General features: G+C 44.0%; 1 pseudogene; it reads left to right on the top strand.

Moving 5' to 3' along the window:
- The first annotated feature begins 2,495 nt into the window (after positions 1 to 2,495).
- LOC132399059 (sialic acid-binding Ig-like lectin 10) overlaps positions 2,496 to 21,876 on the top strand; it is a 247,307-nt pseudogene continuing 227,926 nt past the window's right edge.

Raw genomic sequence — 21,876 nt, forward strand, 5'->3', positions numbered from 1 at the left:
AGAATCTAGTGATTCTTGAAAGATCATTGCTAATGCCTCCACAATTTCTTCAGCCACTACTTTTAGAACCCTAGGTCACCATCTGGTCCAGGTGACTTATCTACCTTCAGACCTTTCAATATCCCAACAATCTTCTTCCTATGAATGGTAACTTCACACACTTCATGATCCCTGGCACCTATAACTTCCAGCATTTTGTTAGTGTATTCCACAGTGAAGACTGATGCAAAATACTTTTTCAGTTTATCTGATAGTTTCTTGTCCTCTACTACTACCTATCCAACATTGATTTCCAATCTTTCAATATCCATACTCACCTCTTTGTACTTCACATAACTGAAGAAACTTTTGGTATCCAACTTGATATTATTGGCTAACTGACTTTCATATTCTATCATTACCTTCTTAATGAGTTCTTAATTGCCTTCTGTTTGTATTTAAAAGCTTCCCCATCCTACAACTTCCCACTAATTTTGGCTCTATTATATGCCCTCTCTTTGGCTTTTATGTTGGCTTTGACTTCTCTTGTTAACCCTGGTTGTGTCATGTTGCCTTTAGAAAACACCTTCCTCTTTGGGATGCATATATCCTATGCCATCCAAATTGTTTCCAGAAACTCCAGCCATTGCTGCTCTACTGTCATCCCTGCCGGTGTTCTTTTCCAATCAATTCTGGCCAACTGCTCTCTCATGCCTCTGTAAATCCCTTTACTCTACTGTAATACTGATACATCTGACTTTAGATTCTTTCTCCTCAAATTTCAGGGTGAATTCTTATAATGATCACTTTCTCCTAAGGGTTTTTTTTAACATTAAGTTCTCTGTTCAATTCTGGTTCATTGCACAATACACGATCCAGAATAGCTGATCTCCTCATGGCCTCAACCATGAGCTGCTCTAAAAAGTCATCTTGTAGGTATTCTAGAAATTCCCTCTCTTGGAATCCTGCACCATCTTGATTTTCCCAATCTACCTGCATATTGAAATCCACCATGACTATAGTAACATTGAACTTTTGGCATACATTTGCTATCTCCCGTTGTAACTTTCTACCTCCCCTCTGCCTTCCTTCCTATTCTTTCGATACAATATGTATCTGTGAACAGTAAGCTCCCAACTACAACTTACTTTCAGCCATGATTCAGTGATGCCTACAACAACATACTTGCCAATCTGTAACTGTGCTAAAAGTTCATCAGCCTTATTCCTTGTAATGCGCACATTCAAATATAACACCTTTAGTCCTGTATTCATCCTTATTGACTTTCTCTGCCTTTTTTGTTACAATTCATCCTGTTGACTATAACTTCACCCATCATCGTCTTCTCCTTTCTAGGACCCCCACTACACATTGCCTCTATTTGTAACCCAACTATCTCATCTTCAGCACCATCACTCCAGCTCCTATCTCCCTACAAAGATGGTTTTAAATTTTATCAAGCAACTCACCTCCTGCTATTAAATTTTTGTTCCCTTGTACACCCAACTCTTTCCTTTGTTTTTTTGATATGATTATGTAATTATTAAAAAAAAATGTATTTACTTTGATTTCACTTGTATTTTGATTCATTTTTTGTAATCATTCTTTTAGCTTCATTAAATTTGCATGATTGGCAGCTGAATATTCCGAGGTTTCAATGTTTTAGTGGTAGGGATAAAAGGAGGAGGTGTGGCATAAAAAGTCAGGGAAAATGTCACGGTAGTGCTCAGTCTGGATAGACTGGAAAACTTGTCTAGTGAGGCGAAATGGCTGGAACTGAGGAATAAGAAAGGTATAACCAAATTAATGGGGCTTTCTAATAGACCACCCAATGATCCATGGATTTAGAGGAACCAATTTGTAGACAGATCACGACTGTTGCAAGAAACATAACATAGTAGGTCATTTTAACTTTCCACATATTGATGTTCACTCCCATTTTGTAAAAGGATGAGATGGGATATGGTTTCTCAAATGTGTTCAGAAAAGTCAATCAGTACATAGAATCAGTACATAGTTAATCAGGGAATCACTTTGCATCTAGTGATCATGATGCCATTACTCTGAAGGAAAATATGGAAAAAGCAAGGTCTGGTACTCGAGTTGAGATTCTAAACTGGAAAAAGGCCGGTTTCGATGGTATCAGAAAGGATCTGGAAAATGTGGATTGGGACGGGTTTTGTTTTCTGGTAAAGGTGTACTGGTAAGGTGCCATGTCTCATTCTCTAATAGCAGATGCAGTATCATACACTCTCTCAGTAGTAGGCCTTCAAAAGTGACATTTTGAGAGCACAAAGCTTGTATGTGCCCATCAGAATAAATTATAAAGTTAACAAGTATAGGGAACATTGGTTTTCAAGAGATATGGAGGCACTGTTTAAGGAAAAAGGAGGAGCAACGCAGGTACGGGGGGGGGGGGGGGGTTAGAAGCAAATGAGGTGTCTATGGAGCATAAGGAATGCAAGAAAACACCTAACAGAGATATCAGAAGGGCTAAAAGAAGGAATGAGGGAGGCATGTTGATGGAGAGTCCTAAGGGATTCTACAGATTTGCGAAGATCAAAATGATTGCAAGGCACAAAATTGGTCTGCTGGTAAATCAGAATGGTAATCCATAGGTGAAGCCAAAAGGTGGGGGGGGGATCTTAAGTGATTTTCTTGCATCTGTATTTACTCAGGAGAGAGACACAGAGTCTATAGGATTGGGGCAAAGAGGCATTGACTTTATGGACCATATACAGATTACAGAGGAGGAGATGTTTGCTGCCTTAAGGCAAATAGGGTGGATAAATCCCCAGGGCCTGACAAGGTGTTCACACAGACCCTGAGTGGATAATATGGCAGCTGGTTTCCTCCATGATCCGGGACCATCGGGTCAATGTGGTCCAGCCACTGTTTCTGTCTCCAGGACCTGGAGGAGGCTGGGGGACTTCTGGGGCAATCGGAGTCATTGGGTCTTTGCTGCCGTCCTGAGTCTTCCGATTGCAGAGGGTGGTCAGTCATTGATGTGCTCACGTACACAGCTGGCAGCTCCCCACATCAGGACCCTCCCTGCATCTGTACACCGAGCACCCTCCGAAATGTGAATCACTGTCGCATTTTCTCTGCTGGGACATTGGCTGCAGAAGGTCATGCAGATTCTGTGTCAAACCTCAGCCATACCACTTTATGGGAGCATACCCAGTTTTATCCAGAGCTGCTGTGAGTGCGGGATTTAGTCACATCCAGTGGAAGAATTCTGCTCTGGTTGTCAGGGGGCTGGTCCCCATCCCATTATGGTGGGTTCAGAGAGGCTCGCGTGTCCAGAGAGTCCAAGGTGTATTAACACCTGCTCATCAGACCATAGGTCCAAGAATCCCCTCTGGAGAGGGCCCCATGTAATGTGAGTAACAGTGCAACGGGTTTGTAAGTTGGGTCACTAACATTCGGTCCACCTGTCCACTCTGTGGCCGAGAGGAGTCACTGTACCAGATTTATACGGAGTGTGTGAGGTCGCACACTGAAGGGACTCTTCCTCAGGTTTCAGCTGCACTTCAGCTCTGCGCTCCTGATATACAGGCACCCTATACAGGGCAGCAGGGAAGGGGTTGGTTTGTGGGTCGCTCAAAAGATCTACTGATTGGCTTGCTCCTGCCTGGCCAGGAAGGCCATCCATCGGACCAGTAAAGGGTTCTGCCTGGGCTGACTACCTCCCTCCTCTGGCGATATGTTCAGGCCTGGGTGTTCTTCGAGAAGGAGCATTTGGTTGCCGGGGGTACGGTGTGGATTATCTGGGAGTTCTGGGCCCCACAAAGATTTGGTTGTTTACGTAAGTAATAATATTTTAATTTCAATTTATTCACTGTCTTGTAAATACTTTATAATTTATGTATTTTTGTGTGAATAGTTTTGTAAAAGAAAAGGGGTGGTGGAGAATGAACACTTCACTGTAGATAGTGAAGTATTTGAGAGGGACACAGTCAGAGGCACTTGTTGTAAAGTGGAGTTTGTTGTCAGATGCACAAGTCCAGGTGAGCACAGATACAATGAAAAACTTACTTGTGGCGGCATCAGACACAGAGCATGACGTGCACAACATTCAGAGGAAAAACAAATTATACACAATTTTACAGGAAAGAACACATTTAGAACAAAAAAGTCCATTATAATGCAAAGTGATCATAATGTTTATATACTGAGTTGTGGTTATGTTTGTTCAAGGACTGACCGGAGGCAAGAAGGTGTTCCTGAAACTGGTGGTGGGGGACTTCAGGTTTCTGTACCTCCTGCCACAGATGGTAACTGTGAGAAAATGGCACGGTCTGGGCGGTGGGGAGGCTTTGATGATTCGCATTACCTTCTTGGGGCAGAGCCTCTTGTGAATACTACCGATGGTATGGATGAAGGGGCCGTGATCTATTGGGCAGGGTCCACTACCTCTGCAGCTTCCTGCAGTCCTGCAGATCCAAATTGTCGTAGTGTGATGTACTGTGAACTTACACATTGACTGGGCTGCAGTACCAGCAGGACTTTGCAGTGGGATTGATGCATTGTTGAAAGAGATGAGCTGTGAGAATGCTGTACTGTGGTAGGGACAGAAATGTGGCAGCGATATATGGTCAGGGCCCAGTGCTGAGGGCGTGCTGACCTGTTGGAAGGGTTTGTAATGTGAATAATCTACTCTGTATCAATATTGTTATTGGATGAAAACAGAGGACCTTTGGGGATGGGCAGTACAGAGGGAAAGCTTTACTCCTGGATGGGCAGCACAGACAGAATCATGGCTCCATGTGTTCTGATTTGGTTTGAGTTAGTGTAGGAACAGTTAATGCAGACCCCCATTCTGGTCTGTCTGTCACCAGCATCCGTGGCTCTCGATCACAGGCACGTTTGTACACGAGGCTGCATCCAAGAACCAAATGGTTGAATGGGAGCAGTTGTTCCTAATCGTGGTGATGGGAGCTGTGAGAACATGGTACGGTCCGGATGGTGGGGACGTTTCATGATGGATGTTGCCACTTGAGGTAGCGCCCATTGTAGAGATTTCCAATGGTTGGGAGGGATGTACCTGTGGCGTATTGTGCTAAGTCCTCTTCTCCTGGCAGCTTCTTAGGTTTCTGCAGAATCAAATCGCTGTAGTGTGATATAAATGACGTTACACATTGACTGGGCGGCAGTATGAGCAAGAAATTGCTGTGGGATTGCTACATTGTTGAGTGGGACAGGCTGTGAGAATGCTGCACTGCTAGTGTGGGAACAGTCAGTATGGACCTCTGCTGCAGTCTGTCTGTCACCAGCAGCTTTGGTACTCGATCACAGGCACGTCAGCATCCTTGTACCTGTGGTTGTCTGCTCCCGCACCTCCGATTAACAGGACCCCTCATCTGTGAGGAGGACTTGTGGGTTTCCTTGTGTCTCACAAACTCCGTACGCACTATGTCCACAGTGCTGGAGTGATACAGAGTGAAATATCAAGTCGGGTGTGTTCAAGCTGTCCATTATCAAACATTATTCATTCTCTCCTCAGCCACAGTGTCGAAGGAGTGGAGAGCTGACAGACCATCACATGTGACATCACAGAGAGGCTTGTGTGCCCAGATTCCATGTCACTACAGTTATGCATCATACCTGCGCATAACAGTGAAAAATGAGAAAATCATCACATCGCCTTCCATTCCAGCGATCGCGGAAAGGTGGCACCGAAGTTTCGTTATCGATCTCGTCTGTCGGGGGACTTGAAAGATGGTGACTGTTCCCTGGTTATCGAGAACACCACTCAGGAGGAGGAAGGGCTGTGCATTTTCAAGATTGAATTTGACCAAAAACATAATTTCAACTATCGCCCTGCTACGTGGCTTCATGTTTCTGGTCACTCAGCAGCAGATATTCAGGAAATAGTGGGGAATAATATAAGCTTGTACTCGGTCCACATTCACGTCACCACACTCCTGATTTTCAGGAAACTTCCAGTTCTTTCACGATACAGCCTCTGTACTTTCAACTTGTCAACTGTTCCTGTTTTATCAAAGCCAATCTATACTCCCAATCATATTGAAGTACCACTGACATGGACACGAGAGGCTCTCAGAGTTACGTGCAACTTCTTGCTGAATTAGGCCCCTCTGCATGTGGCAGTGTTCAGCTTCACACCAGCCCACCACTCCTCCATCTCCATCCCGACCATCTGCACATCCTGCCTTTCCATTGTCATTTGTGTTTAATCCACAATCCATACCATTCCCTGATTTCACTCCTAACATCGGGCAGGAGGTGCAGAAGCCTTGTGTCCCACACCACCCAGGAACAGTTATCAGGAACTGTTCAGGAACAGTTATTATCCTTCAAACACCAGTCTCCTGGAATGGTGCAAATAACTTCAAACACCCCTACTCTGAACTGATTCTTTGCCCTCCAGGCTCACTTTCAGGGACTCTTCACAACTCATGTTCTCAGTACTGTATTTTTTTGAATTTGCAATTTGACTTTTTGCAAGTTGGTTGTTGTCAGTGTTTGTTTATGTAGATTTTTTGTAAATTCCCTTCAATTGAGTTATTTTTCCCTGTAAATGACGACAAGGAAATAAATGCTATAAATGTACTTTGCTGATAAATTTTCTTTGAACTCTCTGAACTCATCTCCTCCATGGCCAAGTCCACTTGCCATACCACCCCTCTCCATCCTCCCCCCCCCCCCCCCCGTTTGAGGAAGGACATATCCCCACTGTGTGATATCGTGGTTCTCAGTGGAGGACTCTGTTTCCCACTTACCCTCTCAGTGACATTCAGAACAGTAATGAAACCCACACTGTTCAACGGTCTCTGACCATTGTAGCCTTACTGTTCCAGGATGTCCCTTAAGCATTTTTTTTATGTTGTTGGGCTGGGATTTCCATCTGAGCTGATACAACTGGTGATATTGAAATAAAAGGATCCATTTCCCTGTGTTAGATTTCACAGATAAACCCATGATATTCACTGTTGAAATTGTTGAAGAAAGACTGTGAACATAACCTACATCTTCAAAGAATATGTGATGAACTTCACCCACCTTAACATAGGTCACCCCCACTGATGTACCACCATCAGTCTCAAGCAGTGTAACTCAGTGGGACAACACTCTGACATCTCCTGACCAATAGCCCAGCGCTCAATCACCACGGGCAAAGTCTCACCTGCAGAGTCAGATACCCATCTGTTTCATTGGAGCAGAGCCTCACAATAGCTAGTATGGGGATCAGTTATACAGGTACAGCAATACTCCACAGAATACACAGAAATATTCTGCAAATTTCAGTATGACGATAAGTAAGTCATTTATTTAGTAACAACTGTTGTTGTGAATAACCATGACAAGACTATAAGACATAGGGACTGAAGTAGGCCATTTTGCCCATCGAGTCTGCTCCACCATTCAGTCCTAGCTAATCCTTTTTACTCTCCTTAGCCCCACTCTCTAGCTCCTCTCCATAAACTTTGATGCCATGGCCAAACAAGAACTTCTCAATCTCTGCCTTAAATACACCCAATGCCTTGACCTCCATAGCTGCCTATGGTAACAAATTCATCACTCTCTAGCCAAAAAAAATTCTCTGTTTTAAATGACTGCTCTGCTATCCTGAGACTGTGCCCTCTTGTTCTAGACTCCCATACTGTGGGAAATATCCTTTTCACATCTACTCTGTCTAGACCTTTCAACATAAGAAAAGTTTCAGTGAGATTCCCCTCTTTCTTCTAGATTGCAGCAAATACATGCAGACAGCCATCAAACTGAATCCTCCCGAAAGCCACCATATTGTTTCTTAGCTGAAGAGCCCCAACTGTTCACAGTGTTCAAGGTGAGGCCTCACCAGTCCCTTATAAAGACTCATCATCACATCTCTGGTCTTATGTTCTAGACTTATTGAAATGAAAGGCAACATTGCATTTGCCTGCCTTGCCGACTCAAACTGCAAGTTAACCTTCAGATGTTCTGCACAAGGGCTCTCAAGTCCCTTTGCATCTCAGATTTTTGGAATTGTTTCCCATTTAGAAAATAATCTGCAGATATTTTTCTTCTACCAAAGTACATGACGATGCATTTTTCAACATTGTATTTCATTTGCCACTTTCTTGCCCATTCTTCCAATCTGTCTAGGTCGGGGGTCGGCAACCTGCGGCTCCCGAGCCATTTGTGGCTCTTTCACCTCTGTGCTGCGGCTCCCTGTGGCTTTGGGAAATAATTGGTCAGTATTTAATTAAAATGTATTTTATGTTAGTTTGTTAGCTTTTGAAATGTAATTCTAAATTTGAAGATTATGGTGATCTTGTACAATCTAAGTGTGGCGACACATTTCCTGCCACATCCGAAACGGCTCACAATTAGCCAGCATTCCGGCTAAGGGAGATAGCCTAAGGGGGTTTGTGAGTACGCGTCTTTTGCAGCATCTGCGTCCATGGGGGCTGGGTTGAGGGAGGCTTAAAAGCAAGGCTGTTTAGTTCGAATAAAGCTATCTTTGACTGCAGTTTACTGACACCGCTGCAACGTGTTTTTATCGCTGGCTGTCCAGACGGAAGGTGCTGAAATGCTTTGTCGCGTGTCTGGAAGAAGTGAAAACTTTCCTGGGCAGCAAAGGGCTCACCTTTCCTGAGCTGGAACAGCCAGAGTGGCTGGAAAAGCTACACTTCATGGTAGACATAACAGCGCACCTGAACACGCTGAACACAGCTCTTCAGGGGAAAGGACGCACAGCCCTGCACATGTTGGAGGATGTCTTGGCATTCGAGCGCAAGTTGACAGTGCTTGCCAGAGATTTACAGAAAGGCACTTTGTCTCACTTCCCCAATTTGAGAGAGTTCAAACAAGGTCACGACATGATAATTTCGGAGTATTTACATTCTGCAATCATCGCAATGCAAACATCGTTTGGGAAACGCTTCTGTGAGTTCAGAGAGGAAAAAAACACATTATCCTTCCCGGTCACTCCCTTAAGCATCGATCCTTCCCTACTGAATACGACTGCATTGGCAGGTGTGAGTCAACCTGATCTTGAGATGGAACTGGCCGACATAGCCGACAAAGACATATGGGTGTCCAAGTTTAGACGCTTGACAGCAGACCTTGAAGATGTTGCCCGTCAGAAGGCCGTTCTTGCTCAGAATCACAAATGGAGTGATATTGAAAACCTTCCAAAACCGGACAAACTTGTGTTCGAAACATGGAATGCTATGCCCGACATTTATGTAAACATGAAAAAGTATGCGCTTGGAGTCCTGTCGATCTTTGGATCCACATATGTATGTGAGCAGGTGTTCTCCAACATGAACTTTATTAAAAACAAACATCGCGCACGCCTCACAGATGACAGCTTGCGATCCTGTGTAAAGATGAAGGTGACGTCATACAGCCCTGATGTGCAGACGCTGTGCGCTGAGGTCCAGGAGCAGAAATCCCATTAACCAAGTATGATAAATATTTTAATTGCCTATTATTTTATGTATATTCATATTTTTTCATTGTTCAGTGAAATAGTCCTTTTATTTTTCAGGCTGACAGCTGGCTGATGTTATTTTTGGTTTGCTGCTGGCGGAAAATTTAAGTTCGGCGTTTTTCATAAATACAAGAAGGACTCAAATAGACATTGAGTATTTTACTTAAAAGTAACTTTCAACCCAACTTCTTTTTTTCGGAGTTCAAAATGTTTTTGTTGCATGCAGAAATGTAATTTCGTTTTCTCTGCAGGAGTTCATCAATTTCATAAATGCAACACATTATAGTTTGTTTATACATAGCATAAAGGCAAAAAAAACGTTGTATGCAGTGTTATTTCATTTTAAATGTCAAACGGGTTTTGCGGCTCCCAGTGTTTTCTTTTCTGTGGGAAACGGGTCCAAGTGGCTCTTTCAGTGGTAAAGGTTGCTGACCCCTGGTCTAGGTCCTTCTGCAGCCTTCTTGTTTCACAAACGCTACCTTCACCTCCAACAATATTCATATCATTTGCAAATTCAGTAACAAAGCCATCTATTCCATTATGCCAGCATTCTATTTGGTATGCTGGCCTTTATAAATCAAAGCATTGAGTACAGGAGTTGGGATGTAATGTTAAAATTGTACAAGGGATTGGTGAAGCCAAATTTGGAGTATTGTGTACAGTTCTAGTCACCAAATTATAGGAAAGATCAAAATAGAGGGAGTACAGAGGAGGTTTACTAGAATGTTACCTGGTTTTCAGCACCTAAGTTACAGTGGAAGGTTGAACAAGTTAGGTCTTCATTCTTTGAAGCATAGAAGCTTGAGGGGGGACTTGATAGAGGTATTTAAAATTATGAGGGGATGGATAGAGTTGACGTGGATAGGCTTTTTCCATTGAGAGTAGGGGAGATTCAAACAAGAGGACATGAGTTGAGAGTGAGGGAGCAAAAGTTTAGGGGTAATACAAGGGGGAAATTCTTTACTCAGAGAGTGGTAGCGGTGTGGAATGAATTTCCAGTACAAGTGATAGAGGCAGGTTCGATATTGTCATTAAAAAAAATTGGATAGGTATATGGCCAGGAAAGGAATGGAGGGTTATGGGCTGCGTGTAGGTCGGTGGGACTAGGTGAGAATGTTTGGCACGGACTTGAAGGGCTGAGATGGCCTGTTTCCATGCTGTAATTGTTATATGGTTACATGGTTATATGGATATTAATCTAAATCATTGATATACAGCATAAAAAGTAGTCCCAACACTGAAACCCTGATGAACACCACAAGTCAGTGTCAGTCAACCAGAAAAGGATCCTTTTATTCCCACTCGCTGCCTCCTACCAATCAGCCAGTGCTCTAACCATGCTAGTAACTTGGGCCCTCAATACTGGGCTTGTAACTTGGTAAACAGACTCATGTGTGGCACCTTGTCAAAGGACTTTTGAAAATCCAATGTACAACATCCACTGCTTCCCCTTTATCTATCCTACTTATTCTCTCCTCAAAAGAATCCCAACAGCTTCATCATATAAGAATATCCCTGAAAAAAACCATGCTGACTTTGTCCGATGTTGTCCTAAGTCACCAAGTACTCCATAACCTCATCATTAACAATTGATTCCGACATCTTCCCAACCACTGAGGTTAGGCTAACTGCTCTACAACTTCCTTTCTGATGCTGCCTCCCTCCTTTCTGAATGAGTGGAGTGACATTCGCAAATTTTCAGTCCCCTGAAACCATGTCAGATCCCAATGATTATTGAAAGATCATTACTAATGCTTCCACGATCTCTACTGCTACCTCTTTCAGACCCCTAAGCTGCAGTTCATCTGATCCAGGTGCCTTACGTGACTTTAGGTCTTTCAGCTTTTTGAGCACCTTCTCTCTTGGAATAGTAACTGCACTCACTTCTCTTCCCTCACACCCTACAACATTTGGCACACTGCTAGTGTCTTCTGCAATGAAGACTAATGCAAAATACTCATTTAGTTCATTTGCCATCTGCTTGCCCCCTGTTATTATTTCTCCAGCCTCATTTTCCGTGATATATCTATCCTCATCTCTCTTTTACTTTTTATATACTTGAAAATGCTTTCTCGATCCACCTTGATATTGTTTGTTAGCATGCTTTTATATGTCATGCTGTCCCTCCTAATAATTCTTTTAGTTGCTTTCTGTATGTTTTTAAAAGCTTCCCAATCCTCTACCTTCCCGCTAATTTTTGCTTTGTTGTATGCCCTCTCTTTAGCTTTTAAATTAGCTTTGACTTCCCTTGTCAGCCGTGATTGTACTATTTTGCAATTTTGAGTATTTCTTTGTTTTTTGGAATACACCTATCCTGCAGCTTCCTCATTTTCCCAGAAACTCAAGCCATTGCTGCTCTGCTGTCAGATGTGTCAGCATCTCCTTCCAATTTACTCTGGCCAACTCCTCTCTCATACCACTGTAATTTCCTTTACTCCACCAAAATACTGCTCTGTCAGACTTTACTTTCTGCCTATCGAATTTCAAGTTGAACTCTATCATATTGTGATCACTCCATCTTAAGTGGTCCTTTACCTTAGCTCCCTAATCATCTCTGGCCCATATACCGGGGGGTGATTGATAAGTTTGTGGCCTAAGGTAGAAGGAGTCAATTGTAGAAAACCTCGTACATTTATTTTTCATCACAGTCCCCTCCTATATTTACACAGGTAGTCCAGCGGTCACGGAGCATACGGATCTTGAACTTCCAGAAAGTGTCCACAGCAGGGGTGATTGATAAGTTCGTGGCCTAAGGTAGCAGGAGATGAGTTATTAACTTCAAACTTTCTGCCTATTCACTCAAAGAGTTGACCTGCACGTGCATGTAACGAGAGCTGCATCGCCAACAGGCAATAAATCTCCTCGCAGTGCGCTGCTCCCGCCGCGGACTGGGCCGTGGTCATGACCAATGCTGATGGCCGCTGGGCTCTAGATCTACTGGGCCATCTGACTTAGATTCAGTAGCGTCCATCAGCATCGTCCTCCAAACACTGCAGCTTTACCAAAGCAGCGCCCCCCACTCTAACGCCCCCCCCAACACCGGGGCCGGGCTTGTTCCTGCCTCACCGCCACCACCCAGTACCATACACCCTGAACTTGGAGTAGGCAGCTTCACGAGTTTGAGCAGAGGACACGGGCCGTGTGCGCAGTGACCATCTGGACACCCTTGTCATCTTCCTTGGAAGCTGCACTAGGAGAGTCCCCTCCCTCCTCACCTGTCTGAACACCCTGCTTTTGAATAATTGCACGGGATGAAGCGGCAGAGCTCGACGCTCCTCAGCAGGGCGCTTGGCCTCCATTGAGAATTTTGGAAGCTAAACACACCGGTAGCCTTCCACCCAAAGGCAATCCCTGCTCTTCAGGGCTTTTCCCCTTCGCGGAGGATACGCGCTCTGGTCGCGCAGCCTCAACCGGAGGAAAGTCTGTCTCCCCGCACGGCCCCGGCACTGAGGCGCCGCTCACCAGCCCGGAGGCCGCCGCAGCTGCGGGCTCCTGGATGGTAGGACTATCCTCCAGTTCTGGGAAGACACACGCTGAGCACCCAGCTTTAATCGGAGGGTAAATCTGTCCTTTTGTGTGATCCCTGGTCTCCTTCAGACCACAGATGTGCAGAGGTACGCTGACCTCCATTTCGGATGTGTCCGCAGCCTCCGGCACCACTTCCCCTTTCCCGACCGTAACTGGAACTCGGATGCCTTGGGCCCTCTGGGTTGGGTTTCAACAGGAACTGCCCGCCCTTTCGCAGGGGAAGAAGCTTCGAGATTTTTCTTGCTTCTCTTTGCCTTCCTTCCTAAACCCACTCCTCACCTTCATCCGTGCTGCGCCCATCACCGACCTCCATCGCCACAGGCACGGGGAAAGAAGTGAGGGTGGGGGCGACAGGAGGAACAGAATGATGATGCAGCGGGGGAAGGCCCAGCCACATCAGTTTATGCCTTCGTGATCGAGTTAGCAGCCTGCCGATTACAAATTAGTCCAAACATATCGAAAATGATATTCCTGTTCAATTTCTCAGATGCAACAATGCATTGAAGACCCACCCCCTCCCCCGGCATCTCAGCCATATTCTCAGCGTCATTCCTACTGACTGAAGTTGGTACAGTACATTGTACAGCATTTTTCAGAGCCATTAATTTGAAAGGGTGACCCACTTCGCGAGATGTTCCTTCAGAGCCCGCATCCTCTGCATTCGACTGCGACCCACATCTCGGAGCTGCATCTGACATGACGGTCGCTATTCAGTCCGAAATTCTACAGCTACACAACTCTGAACCCAACGGGGCGCCAGCAACTAAACTCAAAAAGCAACAGTTCAGAGAAGGAGGGAAAATTGGAGTTATCCGTGGATAGGTTGGGATGTCCGTCTGGTTTTAAATATCCCCAGTGACTTGGCCTGGACAGCCATCTGTGGCAATGAATTTCACAGACTCACCACCCTCTGGCTAAAGAAATGCTTCCTCATCTGCGTTCTACATGGACATCCCTCTGGTCCTTGACAACGCACTATTTGAAACATTATCCTCACATCCTCTTGACATAGGCTTACAACTTTTGATAGTTTCAATAAAATTCCCTCATTCTTATAAAATATAAGCCCAGAGCCATCAAATGCTCCCCATACCCCCAAGACCACAAAGAACTATCTTCAACTCTCTTGCTCCGCAGACCCATCCCAACAGGCCCCACTCACTATTTAAAACTGATTTATGATCTTTTATCCTAAACAAGAGAAAATCTGCAATGCTGGAAATCCAAGCAAAACACACAAAATTTTCAAGGAACTCAGCAGGGCAGGTGTTATCTATGGAAAAAAGTACCGTTGACATTTTGGCCAGTTTTGCTGAAGGGTTTCAGCCTGAAACATCGACTGTAATTTTTCCCTTAGATGCTGCCAGGCCTACTGAGATTCTCCAGCATTTTGTGTGTGTTGCTATGATCTGCTATTGCCTCCAAACTGTTGCACTGTTCACCATCCATTTGTTTTTTAGACACCCCACAGAATCTCTCAATCACTTCTACCAACTGCGTAAACAATTCCTGGGTGAATATCCTACATCAATCCTCTGCGCCGTCCAGAGTTTCCCAGTGTCTAATCTAACATGGAGACATCTCGGTGTCACACTGAACACAACAAGTTCCAGCAATGAACTGTGGCTGGAGTTTCCTCAGGTGACCCCCCAGCAGGCTGGAGTCTATCAGTGTGTGGCGGAGAATGAACACGGGACAGCGGAGAGGGTCATCACCCTCAGTGTGGAACATGAGTGGACGTTGCCCAGCACTCGTCTCTAAACACAGATGTATCATTGCAGATAGTGAGGTTCGCCCTCATGACTGTCCCTTGCATTGTGAGGTGCTCCCTTGTCACTGAGACTTTCAAAGCTCCTTCATCTGATCTTTTCACACAGAAGTGATCCCCCTTCACTGAACCCTTCATATTAAAGTGCTCCCTGTATCTGTACTTTGCTGATAAATTTACTTCGAACTTTCAAAACTCATATCCGCCATGACCAAGTCCACTTGCCCCCATCCCCCAACTGTTTGGGGAAGGACATATTCCCCACTGAATATATCAGTGACTGTGTGCTATTGTGGTTCTCAGTGAAGGACTCTATTTCCCATTTACCTTCTCAATGGCTTTCAAAACAGCAACGTACCCCACACTGTTCAACATTCTCTAACCCTTACTATTCCGGGATCATCCCTTAAACATTTTGTTCCGCTGTGGGGCTGGGATTTCTATCTGAACTGATACATTTGGTGCTATTCTTGGTGTTGGCTTTCACCAAAAAACATGATATTTGCTGCTGAAATTATCAAAGGAAAGTCTGTGAACATAACCTGCATCTTCAACACCACGTGTGATGGAACTTCACCCACCTTAACCTGGGTCACTCCCACGGATGTACCACCATCTGTCTCAAGCTGTATAACGCAGTGGCACAACACTCTGACATATACTTCTGTCCTGACCATGACCCCAGCGCCCAAACACCACGGGCAAAGTCTCACCTGCAGAGTCAGATACCCATCTGTTTCATCGGAGCAGACCCTCACACTAACTGTGCAGTGTAAGTATGGGGATCAGTTATCATACATTTACAGCAATACTCCGCAGAGTACAGAGAAATATTCTGCAAATTTCAGTATGAGGATAACTAAATCATTTATTTAGAAACAATTGTTGCTGTGAATATCCATGAGAAGACCATAAGACATAGGGGCAGAATGAGGCTATTTAGTCCCTCGAGTCTGCTCCACCATTCAATCATGGCTGATCCTTTTTTGCCCCTCCTTATCCCCACTCCCCGGCCTCCTCCCTATGAATTTTATAACAACTGCCAATCAAGAACTTATCAATCTCTGCCTTAAATACACCAACCAACTTGATCTCAGTAGCTGCCTGCGGTAACAAATTCCACAAATTCACCACTTTCTAGCTAAAGAAATATCTTTGCATCTCTGTTTTAAATGGACATCCCTCTATCCTGCTCTGCTCTCTTAACCTAGATGCCCCCACCATGGGAAACATCCTTCTCACATCTGCTTTGTCCAGACTTTCAACATTCAAGAGCTTTCAATAAGATCCCCCCATCCTAAATTCCAGCGAGTACAAGCACAGAGCCATCAAAAATTCCTTGCATGATAACCCTTTCATTCCCAGAATCATCCTTGCGAACATTATTTGAGCGCTTTCTGGAGTCAGCATATCTTTTCTAAGATAAGGAGCCCAAAACAGTTCACAATACCCAAGGTGAGTCTTCACCAATGCCTTATAAAGCTTCAGCATCACATCCCCATTCTTATATTCTGGACCTCTTGAAATAGAAGCTAACATTGCATTTGCCTGCCTTGCTGACTCAACCTACAAGTTAACCTTTAGGATATTCTGCACAAGGACTCTCAAGTCCTCTTGCATTTCAGATTTTTGGAATTTTTCCACGTTTAGAAAATAGCCTGCAGATGTATTTCCTCTAGCAAAGTGCATGACAATGTATTTTCCAACATTGTATTTTATTTGTCACACTCGTCCATTCTGCCTAGATCCTTCTGCAGCCTTCCTGTTTCACCAACACTACCTGCACCTCCAACGATATCCGTATCATTTCCAAACATGGCACAACAGCCATCTATTCCATTGTCAAAATCATTGATATACAGCAGTAAAAGAAGCGGTCCTAACACCGGCTCTGTGGAACACTACTAATCACTGCCAATCAACCAAAAAAGGATCACTGCTTCCTACCAATGAGCCAATGCTCTAACCATGCTAGTAACTCAGGCTCTTAATACCACAGACTCTTAACTTGGTAAGCAGTCTCATGTGTGGCATCTTGTTAAAGGCCTTCTGAAAATTCAAATGAACAACATCCACTGCTTCACTTTATCTATCCCTTGTCATCTCCTCAAAGAATTCCAACAGGTTTGTCATGCAGGATTTTGCCTGCAGAAAACTATGCTGACTTTGTCCAATGTTAGCCTGTGTCACCAAGTACTCCATAGCCTCATCCTTAGCAACTGACACTAACATATTTCCAACCACTGAAGTCTGGCTAACTGTTCTATAGCTTCCTCTCTGCTGCCTTCCTCCTTTCTCAAAGAGTTGAGTAACATTTGCAATTTTTCGGTCTTCTGGAGCCAGGCCAGAGTCCAATGATTGTTGAAAGATTATTACTAATGCTTACTCAATCTCTACTGCTATCTCTTTCAGAGCCCTAGGGTGCAGTTCATCTGATCCAGGTGACTTAAGGACCTTTAGGTCTTTCAGCTTTTTGAGCACCTGCTCCCTTGTAATAGTAACTGCATTCACTTCCCTTCCCTCACACCCGTCAACACCTGCCACACTGCTCGTGTCTTCCATAGTGAAGACTGATGCAAAATACTCATTTAGTTCATCTGCCATCTCCTTGTCCCCTGTTATTACTTCTTTTTTCTAATGGTCCTATATCTATTCTCATCTCTCTTTTACTTTTTATATACTTGAAAATGCTTTTTCTATTCACCTTGATATTGTTTAGTAGCTTGCTTTCATTTTGCATCTTTTCCCCCAATGATTCTTTTTGTTGTTTTCTGTAGGATTTTAAACACTTCCCAATCATCTATCTTCCCACTAATTTTTGCTTTGTTCTATGTCCTCCTTTTAGCTTTTAAATTAGCTTGACTTCCTTTGCCAGCCGCAGTTGCACTATTTTGCCATTTGAGTATTGCTTTGTTTTTGGAATACACCAATCCTCAACCTTCCTCATTTTCCCCAGAATCTCATTGCTGCTGTCCTGCCACCCCTGCTAGCATCTCCTAGTGTTGGTGAAGACTTTGGCCAACTCTTCTCACATGCCACTGCAATTTCCTTTACTCCACGAAATACTGCTGTTAGACTTCACTTTTTCCCTGTCAAATTTCACATTGAACTCAGTCACCTTAAGCTCCCTAATCATCTCTGGTTCATTTACACAACACCCAGTCCAGTATATCTGATCTCCCAGTAAGCTCAATGACAAACTGCTCTAAAAAGCCATCTTGTAGGCATTCAACAAACTCACTGTCCTGGGTTCCATTATGAAGCTGATTTTCCCAATCTACTTGCATGTTAAAATCTCCGATGAGTATCAGAACACTGCCCTTTTGACACGCCTTTCCTGTTTCCCATTGTAATCTGTAGTCCACATCCCAGATACTGTTTGGAGGCCTGTATATAACTGCCATCAGGGTCATTTTACCATTGCAATTTCTTAACTCAACACACAAGGATTCAATATCTTCTGATCCTATGTCACATCTTTGTAAGGATTTGATACCATTCTTTACCAGCAGAACTACACCATCCCCTCTGCCCACCTTCCTGTTCCACTGATACAGTGTGTAACCTTGGGCATTCAGCTCCCAACTGCAACCATCCTTCAGCCACAATTCACTGATGGCCACACCTTCATACCTGACAATCTGTAAAAGTGCAAGAAGATCATCAGCCTCATTTATGATACTCCGTGCATTGCGATATAACACTGTATTTGTTACCATTTCTGATTCTGCATCCCTAATGCACTAATACCCACCCTGCTAGCTGCAATTTTGTCCTTCTTGGCAGTCAGACTGCGTGTTACCTTTGTTTTTTTTTTACAATCCATCCTATCCTGAGTCCCCTCACTCTGGATCACATCCCCCTGTCAAATTAGATTAAACTCTACTCAACAGCTATAACAAACCTCCCCGCGAGAATATTGGCTCCCCCTTGGGTTCAGGTGCAACCCATTCCTTTTGTCCAGGTCGTATCTCCCCCAGAATGGATCCGAGTCAGGGCCGGATTAACGTAGTGGTAAAAGTAGCATATGCTACGGGCCCCGCCCGCACTAAATGCTTGCCAGCTGCAGACAGCTGAAATCGGCATCTCACCGTATTCTCACGACTGTTAGAGTGAGTTTTGGGTAGACGATTCATTTATATTTAAATAAATGACTTCAGCCACCAGTCTTCTGTTCTTTGAACTGTGGATTGAGTTCATAACAATGCATTTCCTAAAAGCTGTGAACTCAGTTTCATTCTGATTATAAATTTTACTTTGCACTTTGAGTTTCGGGGAAGTTCCTTTGATTCTGAGAACAAACTGTTCCAGCTCCCGGGAGCAGCCCGTCCTCGGACACACTGACAGCCAATCAGCGAGTAGCTCTGGTAGACACATGCTCTCATTGGGGGAAGGGTATCGGTGGGCGGGACGGTGTGCGCTCGCAGCGGTCTGGGGAGAGGCCGGAGATTGGGAGCTGCAATTCGGGTCAAGGCTGCAACACCGGCCGGGGTCTAGTTGCGCATCTGTTTGTCACTCATGGTTCCCAACTGCAGTGCAGAACGCTCATTTTCAAAACTGAAAAGGATTTAAAATGAACTAAGGAGCACCAAGGGTCAAAACAGATTGAACAATCTCACTCTTATGAGCATTGAACATGATTTTCTGCGTGAAATAGACATTTCCAGTAACATCAACAAATTTGCTCAAGCTAAATCTAGAAAAACTAACTTTTAAATGTAATTTTGTTATTTTTGACATTTGAAATTGATACCTACATGTATAATACTATTACTGGAGTCTGACATTTGTCGTATCATCTGGCTGTGTAGCAAATGTAAAAATTGAATTACTTTACTCTGCAAGTAAATAATTTATGTTTTAATACTTACATGCATTTAAAAAAAAAATCAGGGCCCCTTTATAACATATGGAACAGGCCCCACACGAGTTTAATCCGGCCCTGATCCCAATGATCCAAGAACCTGAAGCCCTGCCCCCTTTGAGCCAAAGCCTGACACTCGCACCCTCGCCACTGGCCCACTCCCAAAAATGGCGGCTCTGCTTGACCCTTCTGTACTTTTAATTACAGTACTCATCTCTGCGCTGCCCCTGCCGCTGATTGGGATGGCCGAATGACACAGAACAGTCGCGAAACTCTACTTTTAAACAAGCATCTCCGACCTCCCATAAATCTCTCCACGCTGAGCGCTGCTCCCGCCAGTGTGAAGGCCTGGGAGGGAGTGCTAAGTTGGTGCATGTGTGAAAGAGGTTTGGAACTTGTTGAGGGGAAGAGAGTGGGGAAGGAGTGGGAATTGCTGGGAGGGGGTTGCCTGAGTCTGGTAATGGCAGACAAGGCGAGAGGAGGGGCTGAGGGAAAGAGAGTGGGGAAGGAGCGGGATAGGGATTTGGGATCAGAGGTAGGCAGCTGGGGAGAAATGGATTATTGTGAAGGGAGAAATATGAGGAGATACTGAGGGGATGGATGAATGAAAACTGAGACAAAGGGAATAAAAGAATAAGAAATGATAGTGGAGAGAGTTCTGAAAGTGAGGAAGATGAACAAGTTCAGAGAGGAGGTGTTGTCATAATTAGGTTTAATGAGAAGGCACAAGGACACATGAAGAAAATTAACCCGTTTGTGCTAACAACAACTCTGGCAAATAAAATAGGGGAAATAGTATTTGCAAAAGTCCTTAATGATGGCAACCTATTGGTAAGATGTGCGAATGAGAAACAACTTGAGAAAGCACTCAAGCTAAAAGAGGTAGGAAAATGCAATGTGGAATATACAGGGAGGGTGGGAGCACTAAAATGGTGGTTGTAAAGGAGTGATCATGGGTGTACCAATGAGTACAAACATGGAGGAGTTGAAGAGGAATATCAAAGAGGGGAAAGTAATTAATGTTTTAAGACTGAAAACAACAAAGGAGGGAATGAAAAAGGAAAGTGAAACAGTATTGATTGAATCTGAAGAAGAAAGAGTTCCAAGGAAGGTGTTCCTGGGTTTCATGAGTTATCCAGTAAGGGTATATGTGCCAAAGCTATTGAGGTACTATAATTGTCAAAGGTTTGGACACATAGCTAAAAACTGTAAAAGGCAGAGGAGATGTGCTAGATGTGGGGATGACCATGAATATGGAAAGTGCGGAACAGGAGTGCAACCAAAATGCTGTAATTGTGGAGGAGATAATGTGGCGTATAGTTGGTGTGAGGTTATGAGATGGGAGAATAAAATTCAAGAAATAAGAGTGAAAAGAAAGATCACTTATGCAGAAGCTGTAAGAATGTCAAAAGAACAGAATAATGCTCCTAATGACCAGAGAGCAATAGGGATGCAAGAGATGCAGTGAAGAGTAAATGACAGGATTTATGTGGAAAAAAAAGCTCTAGTAACATTCATTGTAGGAGTCATTAATAGTACAGCAGAGATAAAGTCAAAAAGTGACAAAATTCAGCTGGTGGTCAAAGCAGCAGTAAACCATTTAGGGTTAGTAGGACTGACATGGGAAGAAGTGAGGGAGAACCTCACTAATCAGTCAAGCCAGGAAGTGTCATAGGTTGGTTAGAACTCATTATGGTGATTCTTTTGCAATGGAATGCCATGAGTTTACTGGCCAACGGCCAGGAATTTAAGGACTTTATTAAGGAAATGGTTGTAAAACCGGATGTAGTGTGTATTCAGGAAACTTAGTTGAAACCAGCTTTAGACTTTGTGGTACATGGGTATACAATGATAAGGAAAGATAGAAATCTAGGGGGAGGAGGAGGCTGTGCTATGTTAATCAAGCAAGGTATACCGTATAGAGTACTGGAAAAAGGAGACGATCAGGAATACATAGTGGTGGAAATATGGGAGAGAGGGGAGGGAGTGGTTATAATTAACTACTACAATCCATATAAAAAGTTGGATTTGGACAGCCTACTAAGGATACAAGGACAAAATAGACATAAAGTAGTGTGGTGTGCAGATTTCAATGCTCACAGCACAATATGGGGGGATCCGATTACAGATTCAAATGGAACGGTAATTGGAGATTTGATGGAAGAAAGGGATTTGGTGTGTATGAATGATGATAGAGGAACAAGGATAAACATAACAACAGGAACTGAGTCGGTATTAGATATTACGTTAGTGTCTCATGTCTTGGCTGGCATTAGTAACTGGGGAGTTTGG

The sequence above is a fragment of the Hypanus sabinus genome, chromosome 1, assembly GCF_030144855.1.
Source record: "Hypanus sabinus isolate sHypSab1 chromosome 1, sHypSab1.hap1, whole genome shotgun sequence".
Classification (NCBI taxonomy): Eukaryota; Metazoa; Chordata; class Chondrichthyes; order Myliobatiformes; family Dasyatidae; genus Hypanus; species Hypanus sabinus.